The sequence below is a fragment of the Rattus rattus genome, chromosome 6 (genome assembly GCF_011064425.1).
Source record: "Rattus rattus isolate New Zealand chromosome 6, Rrattus_CSIRO_v1, whole genome shotgun sequence".
Taxonomy (NCBI): Eukaryota; Metazoa; Chordata; class Mammalia; order Rodentia; family Muridae; genus Rattus; species Rattus rattus.
The window spans coordinates 24,284,751-24,292,059 of NC_046159.1; positions in this window are offsets into that span (position 1 = coordinate 24,284,751).

Here is a 7,309-nt window from a genome sequence, read left to right on the forward strand (position 1 = left end):
AGCGCGGAGCCCCGCAGCCCGCGGGTCGCCCGCCCTCGGTCCCGGGTACTGGCGGGGCCAGCGTCCACGCTAACTGCCACGCACACCTCTCATTGTGCTGTGGTCCACGCCTAAGACAAGTATTCCCAGTTTTCTTCAAAACGCATTTGATGGTTCCTCTTTCTCTTCCAGACAGCTTATAAAGGGTTATGGAGCCGGGAGTGAAGTTAAAGTTTACTCTTGTCCTGGAGGGTCAGTGAAAGATTGGATCGTAGATGTATAAAAAGATAGATGAGGCTGTCATAGGGAAATGAGCATCGGGAAATGGGGTATTGCGTTAGTTTCGGCTCTGCAAATGTGCAAGGCCCTAGTTTCTGGAAGCATAGTCTCTGAAGAAGGGACTATGATACTCTGGCCTGCCTACTAATATGGATGTCGCAGTCACCAAAGGAAATGATTTGCGAGATGACTTTTTAAAACGGTACAGTGTACAAAGGGTGCATAGCATAATTATTCATTTCCCTCGGCATGCCTATAAAATGTCATTTTTTTTACCTTTGTGCCAAAGTCAAGTGATATTTCTGTAGAATATGTTATCCTGAGTGCCACAGGGAGATAGAACGGTCTCTCAACACATCCCTCTACTTCTTACAGAATAATCTCCATGCCGGGACAGGAAATACAACCAGAGTAGCCCATCTCTTCTTAACCTCTCCAGTCATGCTATTCTGGAACAAACCCTTAGGTATATCACCCTCCCACTTACTTTTCTCCAATTGTGTTCTATTATAAAATGGTGAGGCAAAAGAAATTGTTCGCTTGATATCTGAATTACTCAAAAAGATTGCAGTTTGACGTCTCCCTTTAGATAGCAATGTCATTTGTCTTCTGGCTAAATATATGCTACTGCCATTTACGTAAGTTCTGTGTACATATAACTACATTACACATACAACGTGCAGGCATAAAGGCTCCACACTCTTCATGTGTTCTCACATCTGATTCTTGTGGCCATTCCATGCAGCACTGTCATGCCTTTTAGAGTGTATGTACAGCTCGAAGATATTGTTTGTGTCTGAGTTCATGTAAGTCACACCATTATGTAATTAGTACTGTTACTTTGCGTCAGGTGTTGAACCCAAAGGGCCTTAGAACCAGGTTCTAAACCTCTAGTATATCATTGGCTTGAACTGGGAAAACATGTTATTCTCAAGTTGCCAGTCAGTGAACAACCCCAACAAAGCCGCTTCTCTCCCCACACTTCCAGTGTCCATGTGAAAAGATTCATGGGCTGGAGAGATGGCTCAGCGGTTAAGAGCACTGACTGCTCTGCCAGAGGTCCTGAGTTCAATTCCCAGCAACCACATGGGGGCTCACAGCCATCCGTAATGGGGATCTGATGCCCTTTTTAAAAAAAAAAAAAAAGATTCATTTCCTCCAGCCTGGTGGCACCCACTTGTGATTACAGAGGAGGATCTTGAGTTCAAGACCAACTAGACTACATCATGAAAAAGATGGGGCTAGGGTTATAGCTCAGTTGGTAGAGTGCTTGCCTGGCAAGCATGAGGCCCTGGGTTCCAACCCTAGTACCACAAAAGCACAAACCCTATATAAGGACAAGTATTTATAGTCCCAACACTGGGGAAGAGGAGCCAGGAAGATGAGGAGTTCAAGGCCAGCCTACACTAGGTAATGAGTTAAGGAAGGGGGTCATTGTTATAAAATAGGTCTTCTAGCCCAGTCTAGCTTCAAACTCTCTGTGTAGCAAAGGATGACTTTAAACTTTTGATCCTGGGGGGAAGCTTTGGCTTGAAGTTCAGAGCACCTGTTCTTCCGGAAGACCCAGGTTCAATTCCCAGCATCAACATGCAAGCTCACAACCCTCTGTAACAGTCTTAGGGGAACCAATATGCTCTAGTGACCTCCAAAGGCACACGGGTGGTTCACACACACACACACACACACACACACACACACACACACACACACACACACACACGCACACACACGCCAGCACACGCCGCACACCCACCGCACACATACATCGCGCGCCCATTGCACACAGACGCACGCAAGACACACGCCAAGACACGCCACACACTGCAGACTCCACGCCACGCACGCAGACAAGAAACACACGCCAAGACACACACTCATGCAGGTAAAACACTCATACATATAAAAATAAATAAATAGATAAGTTTCCATTTCTGACCTTCTGCCTCCACCTGCCCAAGTGCTGGGATTGCAGGCCTGTGTACACAAGCACTCTGCTGTTACTGGTTTTGTTTGGTTTCAAGATGGCTCTTTGGTTTTTAGTTATGCACCTCTATGGGGGCTTCGGATGTTCTTGTGGGGCAGAAGAGGGTATGGGATCCCCTGGAGCTGGAGTTACAGGCGGTTGTGAGATGCCTGATTGTGGGTGCCAGGAAGCGAATGCAGTTCCTCAGCAAGTGCAGCAAATACTGTTAGCTACAGAGCGTCACCCTGGGCCCGCACAGTCAAAATACTGAGGCAAACTTTCCACCAGCCGAGCTAACGAGGGGCTTTCTGAGACAGATCAGAAGAGCTGGACGCACGGATGGCCACGCCTATAATTCCCAGCACATCTGAAGCTGAGCTAGAAGGGTCGCCACCATTGAGGCTAGCCCAAGCTACACAGTGAATGCCAGGCCCAGCCTGGGCTTCAGAGTCAGAAGGCATTTGTAAACGTCTCTGGGTCTGTGTTGGATGGTCTGTTTAACTTTCCAACACTTTCTGGTGTTTCTGGTATTTGATATTTGCAGGGCAGGGGCCAGAGGTAGAAATAACATAAAACGGAATGGCTAGGGCCTGGAACACGCCACTCTCACAGAGGACAGAGTGGGGTTCCCAGCACCCAAGTACAGCGCTCACAACTCCCTGTGACTCCAGAAGGACCCGGCACCTCCGAGGGCACAGGCACTCATGTGCAAGACCCACATACGTGCACATAATTGAAATTTTAAATAAAAATCCTTTTTTAAAAGTGGAAAACTAAAAATTAGAATCTCTTTTTCTAAAAAATTGGCAAAAATTAAAACGCTCAAATATTGTCTCATATATACAAGACATTGGCTCTAGCATTTTTATAGAAACAAACTAGTCTCCAAAATAAGGCAAATATAGAAGAAGTTATACAATTCCACATAAAAGAATATTGTTTGGTATTTAAAAGAATAATTTTATTTAATTCTATGTGAGCCCAAATAAACCCTTCCCAAAAATAAAGAGTAATTATATTTAATCGTGGAAAGAGAATAATTAAGTTGTTTTTATTTCTATATACCGAGAGCTGGGATCAAAGGCTTGTACCACCATGTCTAGATAGATCATCATTTAAATATTTTGAAGTGGGTATGATAACTTTAACCAATCATTTTTATATGTCTGTATTTGAGTAAGAAAATTTCATTTCAGGAGCTGGGGAGATGACTCATCAGGTAAGAACGTTTCTCTTGCAGAGGACCTGGCTTCAGTTCCCAGCATGACATCTCAGAACCCTCTCTAACCCCAGCTCCAGGAGATCCAACCTCTCTTCTTCTCTCCTCGGTTACCTATGTGCTTGTAGTGCACATACAATCAGGCACATACACATACAGGTAAAAAATTTAAATAAAATTGCATCGTAATGATTCGTCTCATTTAATCAACTAGGTGCTTTTTAAAAATATGTATCTGGGGGTTGGGGATTTAGCTCAGTGGTAGAGCGCTTGCCTAGCAAGCGCAAGGCCCTGGGTTCGGTCCCCAGCTCCGAAAAGAAAAAAAAAAGAAAAAAAATATGTATCTGAGCAGCTGTGGCACTAATAGACACGCCATTGGAAGGGACGAAGCTCACAAGGCCTCAACCCTAGACAAAGGACTATAAGCAACCACGGAAAGCTGAGAGCAGGAGAAATGATCTTCCCCAGGGAAGGACACAGTGATGAGTTATCCAAATGGTCAGCTCTGAAAACATGTACATACTGAGCTACATTAGATGGACTGAAACAGGCGTGTGTGTGTGTGTGTGTGTGTGTGTGTGTGTGTGTGTGTGTGTGTGTGTGTGTGTGTGTGTGTGTGTGTGTGTGTGTGTGTATATAGGTTATATAATATATATGGGCCATACATTTGAAAGAGATGAGGGAGGAGTGCATATGGGAGCCTCAGAAGAGTGGAAAAGGAAAAGATAAATGGTGTAATTATATAAGCTCAAAACATGTTTAATATGTGATATTTATTTGTGTGCTATCTACACGTGGATAGAAATGCACTAAATAATTTAAGAGTCATTTTAGTTTTCTTCAGTTTTTTACTGTTGTCTCTAGATAGTGTTTATATGGGTTTTGCTTATGTGATTATTTGTAGTTTGGGGGCCAGTGAGATGGCCCAACAAGAAAAGGCACTTGCCCATAGGTCTGTTGATCCCTGGAATCCGTGTGATAGAAGAGAACCAACTCCCACAGATTGTCCTCTGACCTCCACACACGCACTGAGGCCTGGGCATTGACACACTTACCACTGAAGAAAATAACGTGAGGAGGAGGAGGAGGAGGAGGAGGAGGAGAAGGAGGAAGAGGAGGAGGAGGAGGAGGAGGAGGAGAAAAAACATAAGCCGGGCGTGGTTTGGGTTTGTTTTAGTTTGGTTCTGTTTGACCTAAAACAGGACGAGGTACTTACATTCATCCTTCCTTTAAGTTCTGCTAAAAAATGATGTTGATTAAAACAGAAAATGAGGAAGGCATTGAAATGGCTCAGACAGTAGAGGCATTTGCCACAGAAGCCTGGTGACCTGAATTTTGATCTCTGGAAAGAGAACAGACTCCACAAAGCTATCCCCTGACCTCCACATATGTGGCACCCATTCCCCTCTACACACAATAATTCTTTTCTTTTATTTAATTAGGGCCTGGCAGGATTGCTCAGTGGTTAAGGGCACTGGCCACTCTTCCAGAGGCCCAGGATTCAATTCCCAGCACCCACATAGCAGCTTACAACCATCTGTAACTCCAAGGTCTGACAACCTCATGCGGACATACGTGCAGGGAAAACACCAATGAACATACAGTAAAAAATAAATGAATTTTTAAAAATTAAAATGTGAGAACTCATCCTCTGTGATAAAGCGTGCATCACGTATGTTTAGTTTTGATGATGTGTATATATGTTGGTCTGTGTACTTGTGTCCAGAAGAGAGCATTTGATTCACTGGAGCTGGAGTTACAGATGGCCGTGAGCCTCTGTGAAGTGAACCCAGGTCCTCTGGAAGAGCATATCACAGACACATTTTACAAGCCTTTTCTTTTTCTTCTTTTGGAAAGGAATTTTCCTGTAGCCTAAACTGTCCTGGAACTTAATTAGATAGCAGAGGGTGACTTTGAACTCCTGATCAAATGGTCACTTTTAAAGATGATATATTGCGTGAAACGTGATAAGTAATGTTTGTATACTGAAACATCCGCTTTGAAACGTAATAACTCAATTCATCACTGCTTTTGTAACTGCCTTCCTGTGCAGTTTCCTCATCAGAACTTGAGGGGTACTAATATTTCATCGTTTTCAGAAGGCTCGGATGACTTCATCCACGTAACACCCTTAGATTAGAGGAGTGGGCTAGAGAGCAGGGGGCTTAAAACTGAATGACTGTGGCCCAAGAGGTATGTCCGTAAAATACAGGATGGGACCCTTCTCAGGGAATCCTGATTGAATCAACTTGGTAATATCAAGAATTCCAATTTCTTTTGAGTCTCACTATGGAGCCCTGGCTGGCATTAAACCCACAGGTATTTCCTGCCTCTGCTTCCCAAGTACGGTAGGTAGAGAGATGTGTACCATTGCACACTGCTTAGTATCCAGATTTCCTACATTTTTAGAGATGTTAAAGGAGCCAGGTCCAACAACACATACTTGTAACGCCAGCACTCAGGAGGTTCAGGCAAGAGAACCTGTAGTTTAAAATTATTCTCAGTTATGTAGGTAGTAAATTGGAGGCCAGTCTTTCTCAAAAACAAGAACAAAAAACAAAAACAAAAACAAAAACCTAGATAAACAAATAATTATGGGGCTGGAGAGAAGACTCGGTGATGAAAGGGCACATGGTTTTCCAGAGGACCTGAGCTCCACTGCCAGTACCCATCCATATTGGACAAACAGGGAATCTGACACTTCGGAACGCCTGCCTCACATGCACAAATCCATACACAAACACATACACGTAATTTAAAATAAAATAGGTCTCTGTCTCTCAGGAGCAGAGGCACACCGTCTCTAAGTTCGAGGCCAGCCTGGTCTACAGAGTGAGTTCCAGTACAGCCAAGGCTACACCAGAGAAACCCTGTCTTGAAAAACAATCAGAGGTGGATTAATGAAGTTCCATTATTTTAAAGGGTTTTTTTTTGACAATATGTATTAGAGTGCTTAACCATGAAGTGTCTGAAATTTGTCTCAAAATAATCAAGTGACCAGGAGAAAAGTATAGATGGCAAAACATTGGCCAAATATTGCTTATTGCGACATTTAAGGATACATGTTATTCTCAGGCTGGAGAGATAGCTAAGAGTACTGCTCTTGCACAGGATCAAATTGAGTTCCCAGCACGCAAGTCCAGCCCTACAACCACCTACTGTAACTCCAGCTCCTCCCTCCTCTGGGTGCTGAGGGCATGTGTAGTCACATATGTACTACTCTGTGTCATGCTCACATACATGTACAAGATTGAAAATAAAGTTAGGGCTGGAGAGATGGCTCAGAGATTGAGAGCGTTTGCTGCTCTTCCAGAGGACCCCAGCCCAGCCCTGCTGTCCACTGCTCACAACTGCCTGTAAACGCCCAGCTGCAGGAGACTAACTCCCTCTTCTGACCTCTGCTGCACCATGCACGAAATGTGATCTATACACATACACAATAAATAAATATTAATAGGATTAAAATGTAAGACATCGTTCTCTCTACGTTCGTGTTTGAAATTTTACAACAGAGCTTTAAGATACACTAAAAAAGAAATAAGGTGTTTGCTATCCTGTTTTGTGTATATATTGTTGCCTCGTAGCTGCACCTTTTTTTTTTTTTTTCTCCAGAGCTGGGGACCGAACCCAGGGCCTTGCGCTTGCTAGGCAAGCGCTCTACCACTGAGCTAAATCTCCAACCCCGTAGCTGCACCTTTCATTTACACTACATTCCTTTTTATTATTATTATTTTACTTACATTGCAAATGTTGCCCCCTCTTCCTGGTTCCCCTTCCCAGAGTTCTTCACTCATCCCCACCAACCCTTTGCCTCTTAAAGGGCCTCCCACCCACCCCTCTCACTGCCCCCCTCCCTGGGGCATGAAGTC